Source organism: Molothrus aeneus, chromosome 3 (genome assembly GCF_037042795.1).
Source record: "Molothrus aeneus isolate 106 chromosome 3, BPBGC_Maene_1.0, whole genome shotgun sequence".
NCBI lineage: Eukaryota > Metazoa > Chordata > Aves > Passeriformes > Icteridae > Molothrus > Molothrus aeneus.
In genome coordinates, this window is record NC_089648.1 from 66,968,410 (window position 1) to 66,982,223 (window position 13,814).

Below are 13,814 nucleotides of genomic sequence, written 5' to 3' on the forward strand. Positions count from 1 at the left end.
AAATGTTTTATTGTTGGAAAGCTTTCAGATGTTCACAGGATAAGGGCTCTTTATATGTAATCTGGCATTGCACAGTAAAGGATTACTTTATGTAAGTTAAGATGTGCAGTTCCTTTATAAACTGGCTGTGTGAATTCAGCATGTAGGATATTGTTTTTCTCCTTCTGTTCAATGTTGCTTCTAGAAGGGGTTTCTTGGGTTTGGTCAGTTGGAGGTTTTTTGGTTAGTTGCTTTTTGGTTTTAGTAAGGTTACAAATCTTAGGTGATGGGAAGAGGTGGAAAATGCTGCATGCACTCTATTAAAAACTGAACATGTGTGCTTCCATGGATTTGTTCAACCAGCCAGTGTCAGCAGAGTCCTGGGTGACAGAATCCTCAACCAGTCTGTAAAGAGTAACTTGAGATTGCTAGAGCAGAGTCCTAGTAACCTACTACTGAAAAGAACTTTCTGGACCAATTCATGGCCCCAAATCTGTGTGGTATGATGTAGTGTAACATAAGCATGACTGACATTGAAACAGATAAAAAAAAGCAGGCTATTACTCTGAAGAGACTAACCAACACTTTCTTTTCAAAATGGATCCAGCTTATTTACTGGTTACACATCCTGATCCAGACATGTTCCTTTGTAAACTGTTCAGCATGAAAAACTTAATCTTCCTAGTTTTTGCCAAGTAAAATAGCAGCCCAAGAAGCAGGAATGCCTGCTTCTACTTGAGGTTTGAAAAAACAGCAGCAGAAGCATATTGCTAATAGAAAACTGACAGATGTTCATAATTATGTAGATTTTCTTCTGTGTTTGAGTGCCATAAACTCAATTGCATCTACTGGCATTTGAAAAGTATGTAAGACCACTTATGACTTCAACCAGCCACTTCCTCCAGCTGGTTGAAACTCATATGAACTGCAACATGTACCAGACCAGCACCCTCTGTGTGGCTGTTTTTATGGTTTCAGTCATGTTATTATCTGTTTTCAATGGTGAGTAAATTGTCACTGAACAGTTTTTGCTTCAATGAACAATCGGGAGTTTTGTGGGTTCCCATCTAGGATTATTCACAATGCATTTGATTCAAAGACCCTTGAAGTTAGTGAGTGCTGATGGATTTGGGAGTGCAGGGTTGAGAAAAAAGCATTTACCATGTCTGCTTTCAGTGATTTCTCTTTTGTCAGTAGTAATAAACTTAATTCTGATTCCAGTATGAACTGACAAAAACACATCTGAAAGTTGATGGGGAAAAATAGAGGTTGTCTCATGAAGCAGACAATGTCATGAAACCGAACACGCAAATGATGTCTAGTTATGCTGCTTGCCACATTGTTTCACAAAATACTTCTTTACAAAAAGAAAGTGACTTTTCCACAAGGCTACATAACTACACTGCTGATATATATGTAACACTAGGAGGGGGATATGGGTTTTTGGTAAAAGGTGGCAGTTTGTGGAAGCTCATGCTGCCTGCAGGAAAAGGCTGGTCCTGGCAGATAATAACTCTGATTATCCCCCAAAAGTGTTTTGCTTTTCTTTAATGTTTCAAATCATGTCACTCTGAGATTCAGCACAACTTTTTGTATCCATTGGTGTGCTAAGGATTTTCTGTGTCTTACCATGTAGGAGGAGATGCTTGGACAGCTTTCATTTGGACACTGGTTGGACAAACCGTTTGTTTCCTCTTCTATTTGTTATACTAATTGTAAAAGAAGCCTATATTGGTGTGCCTTGAGGCCTGTATTAATTTATTTTTCATCTCCTCTGCTGTACTCTCCAAAGTGAGCAGAGCTTTTCTAAAAAGTGCTCATCAAAATTTGGAGATATGTATCATGATCCAAAGCCTTCAAGAAAAAGGGATATTTCCCCTAAATTCTTGGATAGAATGAAAATCATTAAGACTGAAATTGAGTTCTGTATGGGCCCCTAGATTGAACACAAATAAAGAGTGAGTAATCTTTGGTTTACTCTGCATGCTATGTCCTGCCCTCACCCTCAATTATGCAGCAAAATACTTCCCTTCCCTTCTCCCTCCCTATTCCATCTCCAAGCCTCTCTTCTCCTTTGTAGCCTAAGAGATGGAGCACATTTTTCATCATCTAAAATCAAGCAAAAGGCTTCCCCAAACTTTCTATCTGCCATCCCTACAGTTCTGAAGATCTTGCAAGGCTAGTGATGTGGCAAATTGTGTGGCTGCCTCAGATTTAACAAGATACCCCTTTCCCTAGCCCTCTTGCTAGTTTTGGTCATACATGGTCTCAGTGAAAGGCTTGGGCTAGACTCCCTTGGCATGTATTAAAGTAGCAGCATGCTGTAATGTGGGAATGTTACAAGTGGAGCTGTACTCTTGGTCCATCCTTTCCATCTTTTCCTCCCTTTTACCCTAGAGTCAGCACAGGCCTCTTTCTTTTTTAGTTCTTGTGTTATTCTATTCTATTCTATTCTGTCACTCACAAACTTGTCTGAAGAATTTCCCCAGTTTGGTTTAATCCTGGTTGCTGCACAGGCATTTGTGCTGGGGTGAGAGAGGCTGGATGCCAGGGCTGCATCCAGAAGCTCCACACCAGTGCTGGGGGGAGTTCAGCCCCTTTTGGCAGTGGCGCCAGCCTTTGTCTTTCAAGTATTCCTGGGACGAGCAGCATGAAGTACAGAGTTCCCTTATTTGTCACTCCTCTAAGGAAATTTTTAAATCAGTCTCATGGTGTAGAAGAAAATAATGAGCTAATCCAGAGTTGAGGTGCCATTGGATTGTTTTGGACCTGGCTCATTTCTTAAGCTTCTAACTTTTCTGCATGCAGATTTTATCCAATTAGTTCGGAGGCAGAAGTAGAGTTTCTTGACTTGATGTTTTCTTTCCAGGCCAAATGCCTGGAAGCTAGGGAGGGAAATAGATGGTGCTGGAATAATAACCACCTTCCCTGAGTTTGAGCAAAGCAGTTAAGACCCACGTTTTTTTCAGTGTTTTCATAAACTCTGCCAAGCTGTACAAAAGGCAATGGGAGAGGAGGGGGTGTTCATTTTTTTTTCCTTTACTCCTTGGTATACCCACTCTTTTTCTCAATTGCTAAACAAGGAAAGCAAGCAGAGACGATGCTTACATTTTTACTTTTCTGTTAGAAAATGTCTGTCTCTAAAATCTCTCACAACAGACTCCTCTGGTTTGTAATGATGCTTTTTTTTCTTTTCTCCCCGCCCTGATCCCTCCACTCAAATGAAGTCTGAGCTTTATAATATCAAATGCCTGCTTGCTAATCAGGACTTAGAGCAATGTGATTCAGTTTCCATGTTTTAGAGGAATATTTATTTGGTCATTCCTTAATAGAAATTCTAATTTCGTAACTGCTTTTTATGTAATGATGACCAGTAAAAATAACTTGATTTAAGAAGCCATTCCTCTTTTGTTTCCTGTTTATGCCTACAGCGTCTTTCAGGAGAGGTGCTGGCACAAGAGTTGCTGTTTCTGCAGCTGAGGCAGGTTTTCATGATCAGTAGTGCAGGGCTCCAAGTCATCTCTGTATAGCTGTGAAGTTACTCATCCAGCAGTAATTTCACAGATACCTCTCTGGTGAAAAGTTCAGCCACGTACTTGGGGGAGAGTGGCACTCAGAAGCAGTTCAAATTTAGTCTGGCTTCACTGGTGTGGCTTCACCTGGGCACTGAAAGTGATGTTCTTCTCCATTTGCTGCACAGTTACCCCTCCCAACCCTGAGCACCAGCAGAATCCTTGCCTCCTCCCTCTTCTAGGAGTTCACAAACTAAATGTTTTAACATCATTGTTAGTCTGTGCTCCATGAGTTATTCTTTCAAAGATTTTGCCTTAAGGGAAAATGAAGCTTAGCTGTCATTTGAAATTTACTCAGGGTCGGCAAAATGATGGCATTTGTCACTTTTGCTCTCCATCTTCTTCAAACGGGCCCCAGTGTGTGTCAAGCTGGATATTGTGTTGGCTTCCTTTTTCTCCCTCTTTGTTCTCCTAGAGAATGCCAAGTAATTAATACAGTCTAAAAATGAAGTGTGGCACAACCCCTTTTTTCCCTTTTCAAACAAGGAGGCTGTCATGAACCTATGTGCATCCAATTCCAAAACCAGTTTGTTAAAACAAAATGACTTAGAGATACTGGGTTGACCAATTTTTTAGGGTTGGATCTAAAATAATTGGCACACTTGCTGTGTGCTGCTGTGTGTTTCTTGTTGTTGACCTTGTCTCCCTGAAGTCTGAATAGCCATCATGTCAGTGACAGTGATGTGTCTGAGCAGTCTGAAGGAGTCCTGCAATTATTTTAATATTTTGCATAATACTAGTGGAATTCAATAGTTAGTTGTGAAGGTTCAGATCTAATTACCTCCTTCCCTAAACCAGGAAAAAATGGTGGAAGTTGGTGATGAATGTTAGTAGAGAGAGAAGAAAGTGTCACATTAATTTGTGGTGTTCCAGTCACTTATTATTTTTCTCCTTTTCTTCTCTTTATTTTACAGGGCATGTTTTCAAGCCATTTGTGAGGAAATGTGGTGAATGTAAACTTGCTCTCTTCGGGGGGGAAATTGTGGTAAGTGGTGCTGTCTTGATCAATTTTGGTTTTCAACAAGAATTTCAGAAAGGTTGTTTTAGCTTTCTTCAGTTTTAATTTATTTTTTATTATTTTTTTTTAGCTCTGGAAAATGAACAGGTATAGTTGATTATATGTGTTCTTTCTCTGGTACAGAGACTCGCAGTATGAGAAGCATTGACAGAGAACAGCACGCTGGGCCTCAGGGCAAGGAATGTGTTTTCATTTGCTCCAGTGGCATCTGCTTATTGTGTTTGTAGCTGTTCCATTCTGCTGAAGAGTGGTTGAGCTAAAACCTGGAGTAGAAGAAATAAAAAGGCCTAATTAAAAAACAAGGGGTACAAAAAAGCATGCTAGCTGTATGAAAGACCAGGAGAAAGGTAATGCAGAGGGAGTATGTATTTCCCAAAGTGATGGGGGTGTCCAGTCCCTCTACAATCTTTCCATCTGTTCCCAGAATGTCTGACTGACACCCTTGCCATGTGGAACTGGGACGGTTTGCTTATGTCTGAGAGATAAGGAGATAGTTAATGTGTGCTGTACCAGTTTTCCTATTCCTCCTTTCCATACCAGATGACAAGCTTTGCTGCTTGTCTGACTGTATTGTATGCAACACTTCCAGAGGCATCAGCCTCCGACAGACTTCTCTCAGTGCTCTGGAAATATTACACATCATGTGTCTGTGCTGCTGAGCTGCACCACTCTGAAGTAGGAGTAGAGAGAGAAGAGCAGGAGGTAATTAGTGGCATGTCCCAACTAGAGGGAAGTGATTCAGAGAAAGCCCTTCAAACCTGCAAAAAATAAAGGCTGCAGATCTGGAGCAGTTAGTGGGCTCATCTTGCTTTCCCCCCTAGGAGACCATCAATATACACAGTTCTGGATAGTACCAATCAATCACCCTTGGGAAAAGAAACATGTCAGCAGAAGACTGTGTCCCTGCTTTCCCTTGGCCAAGCAGGGTGTTGGGCTGGTGCTTTTTCTCCAGGCAGAATGTACAGATTGCAGACGAAAACTGGCTTATTCTCCACTGGCAGAAGACCTTAGAGTCAGATAGCCTGCGGGGTAGAAAACTGAAAATTAAAGACTGGCTCTGTGAGAACACTCATCCTTTTCTACCATTTAAAAACCCCTAGATGTTGTTACATCATATAGAAAGATCTGGATTAGCTAGCAGATGTTTAAATGTAGATCACTTACCCTTCTGCAAAATATTTACTCTAAGAGACAGAAACAGAGGATAGAGAAGCCCAGAAATTCACTAAGAAGCTGGCCAAACACATGAAAAGTCCTGCCCAAATTTACCTGGGTAAACCCTACTGCAGCTCATTCTTTTAAATTATTTTCTATCCTCTAATCAGCTTTTCTGACAATTGTGCATGTTAAAAGTTTGCATCTATATCCCTATAAGAAATACAAACAACAATTTTTTAACTAGAATTTGGTTGTAGGGTCACAGATGAGCCACGGATCAGAGCATTAGTTCATGAGACTTCCACAAAACTTTGTGACTTTACTACAAAAGAGGGTAGGATCTATATCTAGTTTTCTTTTTGATGGTGGTGCTGATACTTGATCCTAAAAGTTGTCCAGTGTTCTTCCTTACAAATTGGCTGAAATTTGTGTGAGGTATGACAAAGTTCACAGGTGAAAGAGGAGAACTATTTGGAAATAGTGATGCTATGGAACACCAAGGGAAAAAAAAGTTTATCAGCAGACCTGGTAGTTGGATGGTTCTGTTCTAATTTCCATTCAAAGATGCTTATTTTAAGGTCAGCCTGGTCTCCATGGCTGGCCTTAATAAGAGAGCACAGTTCAGGAGTAGCAAGGGGAAAGTGAAAGAAGCGTGCTTCTTAAAATCATGGAATAATCCTGGTTGGAAAAAACTGCTAACGAATCTGCCAAGAAGCTTGTACAAACTGTTGTCTTGTCCAAACTCCCACTTGAAACAGCTCCTATTAGGTCAGGTTGCTCAGGGCCTTGATTTTCAAAATTCAGCTGGCTGGAAACTTTACAGCCCTTCTAAGCATCTGTTATGTCTGACCATCCTCAGAGTGAAAAAGGTGCTTTCTTCTTGCTTCTTGCTGTTGTTTGCTGTCTGTCAGTGCAAACTCTGCATCTTCTCTGCCTGTGAGAGGGACCTCTTGAAGGAGATCTCAAAATCAGGAAAGTTGCTTCACATGGCTCCATGGAAATTGCTGTCATGCAGATGCAGTAAACTTGCTAGTAGGGACAAAAACCAAATGACAATCTGCTTCACAGAGGTTCTACTTGGGCAATGTTTCTCAACCTATAGTTGATGTTCAGACTCAAAGAGCATGGCTGTTTGACTTGGTTGAATTTTGAAATGTGGAAAAGGATTAGCTGACAAACTGAAAACTGCCAGCTTTCCTCACTTGCTTATAGTGATGTAAATCAATGAAAAGAAGCACTTCTCACTGCTGGATTGTAAACATCCAGGAATTTTTTCAAGCCAGTCTGGAGCTGGGTTTGTGCTCCAGGATTTTGCTCTAAAATTTGTTTTCCTGCAGCCATTAAGATACATAAACTGAGTTCAAATTTTCTTTGTTTTCAAAGCTGTTCTTTTCATGCTTCCCACTTCAAACTGTTTGCAACATCTTATTTTGAGGTAGAATAATCAGGGACCTTGATTTTCTCATATGTGAGGATCTCTGAAATATCTCTGACCCTACTGTATGTTTGCCTATGGCATTACAAATTCCCGGGGAGTTTAAAAATAATTGCAGAAAATGTAATGACAAGGAAACAGTTTTGCCCAGCCTCTGTCCCTAACCTACTGAATCCAAGAAGTACTGGACATCAAAAGGACATTTTGAATTTATCTTGACATAGCTCAGAGGCTCAGCAGTTATTTGTTCATCTTGTATCAAAGTCCTAGAAAAGGTCATGCAGCCTCTAGATCAAAAACTCATAATGGATTTAAGAGCTGATTAGAGATGTATACTTGAATGCTGGGAGGGGAATCTTGGCTGAATTTAAAACTCCCTCAGCTAAGCTGATGACAGTGTGAGAAGACCCTTCATTTGATGGGATTTCTGTGAAGCAGCCTTGTGGATGCCAGAGCAGATACTCATGTGGCACTGTAGGTTGACCATGGCATATCACGGAACAGCCACCCTTCCACATCATAAGGAGTCACAAGAAGCCTGACTGATGTAGGACAGAAAACCTTGGGGTGATCTCTGTTGTATTTTTTCCCACAGTCACACTGCTCTTTGCCAGTCCACACTACCCCTGAAACTCTTGTCTTTCATAACATTTTTTGTATTTCTAAGCATGACTTACACTGTACAGTTTGGGGTTCTGTCCCTGTCCCTGGTTACAGCCATCAAGATCAGGGGAGGATAAAGCTGTGAAATGAATTGAGGGAGTGCTGTACCATAAACCTGACCTGCATCTCTCTACACCAGGTGTGCAAGTGAGCATTCATTCATTTCCTATAGATTTCCTCTTCCCAGAAAAGCTGTGAATGCTTCAAACACAGGCTTTGATGTTGAATGTGTATCTCAGGGCCTGGGAGTCCATGGCTCTTTTCCCTCTGAATTTAGACAGGGATACCTTCCCAAATTGAGGGCTTTTTGATGTTTCAGCTGAAATCTGAGAAGATTTGCTTCTATTTGCACTCTTCTCCATACACTAGAAGCAACTGCACATCTTAAACAATGGATTCAGTTATTATATCAGTAGCTCAGATACATCAAGGAAAATTTGGATCTCTGCTAATACATTCATCTGCTATTTTGAGTTTTCTTTGCCCCTATTAGAAGAGTCAGGTTTTTCTTCTCTCTTTACTAAAAAAAAAAAAAAATCGCATGTAATGGCTGCTTTGATTTTAAGAAATTATATAAAACCAGCATCTTTATACATAGTAAATTTGTTTGCCTTTAGAAAGACTGTGATGCCCTATGCATTCCTGGATGTCCAATTCATATGGTACAATTATTTATATCTCTGATGTCTATCAAAAATGCTCTTGAACTTCTCTTGGTAATTCTTCACACCTAACAGGTTTCTGACAGAAAGGGTTATAGAGCAACTATGTATTATCTATGCTCTCACTACAAAAATAAGCTGCTGGGGCTTTATTACCTGTATTCTAGCATACCCACAAGAGGATTTGCTTGAGTCATTAGCTGTTCTCTGTAATTAGGGATGACCTGGTGCATTTTGGTCCAGCTTTTAGTTTTCTGAAGTCATTCATTTGGGCACTGGTGTGCCTCAGTAGTGTTCTTCTGTTGCTTATCTTCATTATCCCTTCCTATGGGCTGAAGATTATCTTTCTCCTTAGGAAGGAAAGTGTGGGAAATGCTTGACCATTTTGATGTATTTGAGGCTTACCAAGATTTGCTATGCCATGCTTGTAGTTCCTTCAATTTTAGTCTGTTTCTCTTCTTCCAGTCAAATCCATTCAGAAGATGTGAATGCTGATGCTGCTGGGTGTAGTAAAAGTTAAATCTGGTCCATAAGATTTCTGAGGAATGTGGTTTGCCCCCTGCCCAGAACTGCATGTGTCCAGTCCCAACCAGATTGGATTTAGTCTGCTCTCTGTGAAGCATTGTTATACTTGTGTTCACTTTATTAAATCAGATAACCCTACACAGCGAGGTTACGTTCCAGTCTCCTGCAGAAGAGATGTTTGTGTCTCAGACTCTGTAATTTTCCTACATTTCACTGGTAATTCATTTAATATAGCTTTTTGTCCCATCTTCCCCCCCCACCCCCCCACAAAGTTTGAGGTGATCCAATTGTTGGAATTACTCAGCAAAAGAGAGTTGATCTGTGGGCCTTCTATGTGGATGTCCGTCCTGCTGTAGCCACTGGAGAAGAAATAGGGAAGGATGGAACAGAGCACTTAACATAAGAGAGTTATGAGAGAGCTGTATTTCCCAGCTCTCTTGGCTGGGTCAATGGCAAAGATGTTTGAGTGGGTCATGATGTTACAGCAGCTTGAGTATCCATGATAGGGTTTAGCAAGTGCTAAATTGGTTGTGATTTTTTTTTTTAATCTAGATAATAAGCCTTCCAGTTGCTCTATTAAAAGAAAAACATTACATTTTGAAAATTCAGATGTTGCATTAGGGGGTGTTACATCAGTGTTGCTCTCTTCTGTATGTGCCTTGGTGCAGTTGATACAAAAGCTCTTGTTCCATTACTCGAGCATGTTTCACACCTTATGTTCCTCTTCCTCCCATGCAGAGAACTGGATGCAAACACCTATACAGGGCCATGCCACCCTTCAGGAGCTCAGAATTAGCTATGGAGCAGCCTTGCAGCTCTGTCTCACGGCCAGCTCTGATCACTCACAGCAAAACTGCAGGCAGGTGCCACCCAACTGGTTGTGGGATCCTGGAGCATTGTAGGTGGGATCTCCAGGGAAATTAGTTGCTAGGAAGCATCACCTCCTTAGTGAGCTCATGCAAATTAAGGTTTATTTTTTTCAGAGGTTAGTAATTTAGTCATGTTTGGGAGTTTTTTGCAGAGATCAAAACACAAAGATTTTGCCTTGACACTTTGCAAGTTTATGGTCCAAATCACAAAACCTCTCGAGCTGTTCAAGGAGAGACCAGAAGCTTTTCACATGAATAAATCACTCCAGTTTCCCATGCCTTGCTTCAGAATTAGCTTGAAAAATTTTGGCTGACGTCATGCCAAAAATCCAAAACAGCAACAAAGCAAGGGGAAAAAAAAGCCTCCCAGCAGACACCCAGCACGGAAAATATTGCCAAACTTGGGTCTGTTTGTGCCAAGTTTATAATCAGGCAGCAACAGGGTCTTAGTAGGTAATGCTCTCAACCCACAGGTAATGAGCTCTGCAGTGTAGGGAGTGAGGAACACTGTAGAGAGAGCCTGCATAATGCTGTGATCATATCTGGGAATAAAAAGAAAGGAGAACATGATCTCTGGGCATCAGATAAGGCCATTTCTGTGGATATTACTCTTACTAAAGGAATAAGTGTTGTAATGACAAATAGAACTATAGGTAGATCTAAGGCATGTGGGCAGATGTAGATTTTCCTGACCTAAGTGTGCTGTATTTTGCAGTCCCAGCCACAGCACTGCTTTTCTTCTATATTTCTTTTATGAAATACAGGAGGAGGGAGATGGTTAAAGTAATTTTCTCAACATTATTTCTGCCTCATCAATACTTCATGGATTTAATAGATTTTACAATCATTTGGGAGACTATTTTATCAGCCAGGTTCAGTGGAGGTTGCTGAAACTAAGTGGAGGACAGAATGCATGTGTGTGTGATACAGGATGCTGTGGTATCAGGATTTAATTATTATGGGATTTGCTTTGGAGATTTCTCTGTGCTATTTGTGGAGCTTTATGTTGGGCACTAAATACATTGCATATAGTCAAGTGATCTCTTCAATAAGAGTTTGGCATGGATCTCCAGGTACAAGTGTGTTTCCACCTCATAGCATAAGCACACTGCTCTAGTTCTTCATCTCTCATTACATCTGCCTCTCATTTAAATGCTCATCTGACACAAATGTAATGAAACTGCATATAAAGGATCATGAAGAGGAGGAGAGATCTCATTGCAGATTACCAAAGCTGAATATTTTTGGACATTGAGTTACTTATATTATCATTCTGCTAAGCTCAAAGATAAAAGAAAGCCTTGGATGCAATCCAGAAAAATCAAGAACAGAAAGTAGTGTAAAGATGATGCATTAATGCGTGTCTTGAGAATGCCTGCAGTGCTGTTTCACAATACCCATGCCAAAATAAAAATTAAGGTGGGTGGATCCTGAAGGCCAGTGCTCAGTGATGGGGGAGATTACTGCTTGAGGTGTCACACTCCATTAGCTGAGGTGGAAAGCTCTGTTAGGGAGTGTGCCACATCATTCTGCCCTGCTAGCAATGGGCAACAACATTCCTGTGCTCCAAGGGGTCCTCTGCAGCCTCCACTGGTCTGGAATAGTCAGCTTTTCCCAAGACATATTATCAGGCAACTCACTGGTGGTGATTTTTAGAAAATATCCAGTGAGCTTAAATTCATGACAAGTTTGTGTTCGTGTTAGCTCTGACAAACTCAGAGGTTTATACAACCTTCTCATAAATAGCATTTTGTCCTGGTGACCTTTATACCTGTTCAGCACCCACCTATAGGAGTCTACCTAATATAGCAAGTCCTATTGCTGCTATTGTTTTTAAGAAGAAAAAATAATAAAAGATTCAACTGTGTAAATGTCATTCCTGCCCAGCCTGCTTAGTATTACAAGACAGGGAGAAGTCTGCTTTGAGATTTTCCCTCTGGCAAAAGCTTGAAAAGCCTTGAATATTGTGTGCATCCTTGATCGTGTCCTGCAGTGGTAGTAGTGAAAAATACAAAATCTACTGTCTCATTCTGCTAGGGTTTTGAATGCTGTGCTGAGTGCTGAATACTAGTCTTCCTAATCCTACAAGAGGGTGTTGAATCCTGTAACAACCTTCCAGGAATGCTGTGACATAGCTGCCATGATGGGAATGTGGTAGGATGGCTTGCATGACTGGAGTGCTGCAATGGATGGCTACAAGCTCTTCAGAAGGGACAGGAAAGGAGAGGAGGCTTTGTGAATTAGGGAGCTTTCAGACTGTGTAGGGTTGAGGACAGTGACAGTAAGGGGTGGAACGCTTGTGGGACAGCTGAAGGAGCTGGGGTTGTTCAGCCTTGAGAACAGAAGGCTCAGAGAGAACCTTGTCACTCTCTGAAACCACCTGAAAGGAGGCTGTAGCCAGGTGGGGATCAGCCTCTTCTTCCAGGCAACCAGCCATGAGATGAGAGGACACAGCCTTAAGCTGCACCAAGGGAGCTTTAGGTTGGACATTAGGAAGAATTTCTTCACAGAAAGGGTGACTGAGCATTGGAATGGGCTGGAGTCACAGTCTCTGGTGGTGTTTAAGGACACACACGGCACACTTAGTGCCATGGTCTAGTTGACCATGATGGTTCTTGGTCATAGGTTGGACTCAACAATCTCAGAGGTCTTTTTCAACCTAATTGATTTCCAACCTGTGTGGTTCTGTGATTCTATGATTTCAGACAGCATTGATTTACTGACATAAGTTTTGTGCTGTTACTTAATTGAACTGCATTTCTTACCTTCTATTTTGTTTTATGCAAAATCATGATAACTAAAGGTAGTGACTTTGCAGGCAGAAGGATAAAAATAGCACAAGACATTTTAGATTCTTTGTGAAATTATTAGTTAAAAATAGACATAGGTGTTAAATAGGATCTGAAATGTTAACTGCTTTGATCCCTGGTTAACAGACTTTCCCATTCATGCAGTTAAGATGCTACATAGAAAGAAGACTCTATGTGAACAAAACTTCAATTGTAGGCTATGGAAACAGGGGTTTGGGTCTTCTGTCCTGTTTTGCTGCACATCAAAAGTTAAGTTTCTCTTTTTCTTCAGTGGAAACTTACACCAAATTGAAGTACAGTATGCTTTAAGCTAGTGATTTCATCAGTCACCAGCATCTGTTACTAAGGGGTGCTGAGTCTGGTTAGCTGTAATTGGACAGAATCATCAGTCTGGGGAAGTCCTCATTTTCCATTATATTTGTTGCTTGTGTGTGACACTTAAGAGTTTTTGTCCATTTTTCCTCCTCTTCTAATTCCTCAATATTAGGGAATTAATGTCTCTCTGCATGCCATTTACTATCAAACATAATCCCCTTTTCCCCTATTTCCTTCCATTTACATCCTTTGATGAGAAATATTTAGGCCACTACATGTCTTTTTTCTTGTCAGACAGAGGCTGATGAAAGATCTGTTACAGGAAATTCTGCTCTATCTATAGAACAAGGCATCTCAAAATACATGCTTAGACATATAGAAAGCAGAGACTGACAGCTGATAGATGCTGTAGACTTCTCATTGTTTTCTACCATGGTCATCATGCCAAATGTGTCAGAACACAGGGAAACAAATTAGTATACAAGTGAAGGGGCATATTTTTTGGCAGGGAAGACAATGCAATATCCACTGTCCTATTTTGAAGATACCCATTATGACCATTTTGGTATCTGCTAAATGCCTTTGTAGAAGCCCAAGATCATTCCATTTGCTTTTTTAAATGTTTTTTTCTCTTAAGTTTTGCCCTCTAACTGACTGTAATTACACAGGGAGGCTTAGTTTGGGTTTAACCACTGGCTTTCCTGTATGTCATTAGATAGTGTTGGGGGATTATCAGGCACAGTTGTAAACTACAGTATATGTCTTCATTTTCTTTTTTAGGTTAGACTGTTTATAAGCCAAGTGTTTC

The 13,814-nt window shown here is 40.7% G+C and overlaps 1 protein-coding gene across 4 annotated transcripts in view; it reads left to right on the top strand.

Moving 5' to 3' along the window:
• Nucleotides 1-13,814, top strand: part of FYN (FYN proto-oncogene, Src family tyrosine kinase) — a 137,663-nt gene that overhangs the window by 56,540 nt on the left and 67,309 nt on the right. For all 4 annotated transcript variants that reach the window (XM_066547103.1, XM_066547102.1, XM_066547101.1 and 1 more), the window contains exon 2: nt 4,466-4,536. The gene's annotated coding sequence lies outside the window, so the exon portion shown is untranslated. The remainder of the gene's footprint in view (nt 1-4,465; nt 4,537-13,814) is intronic.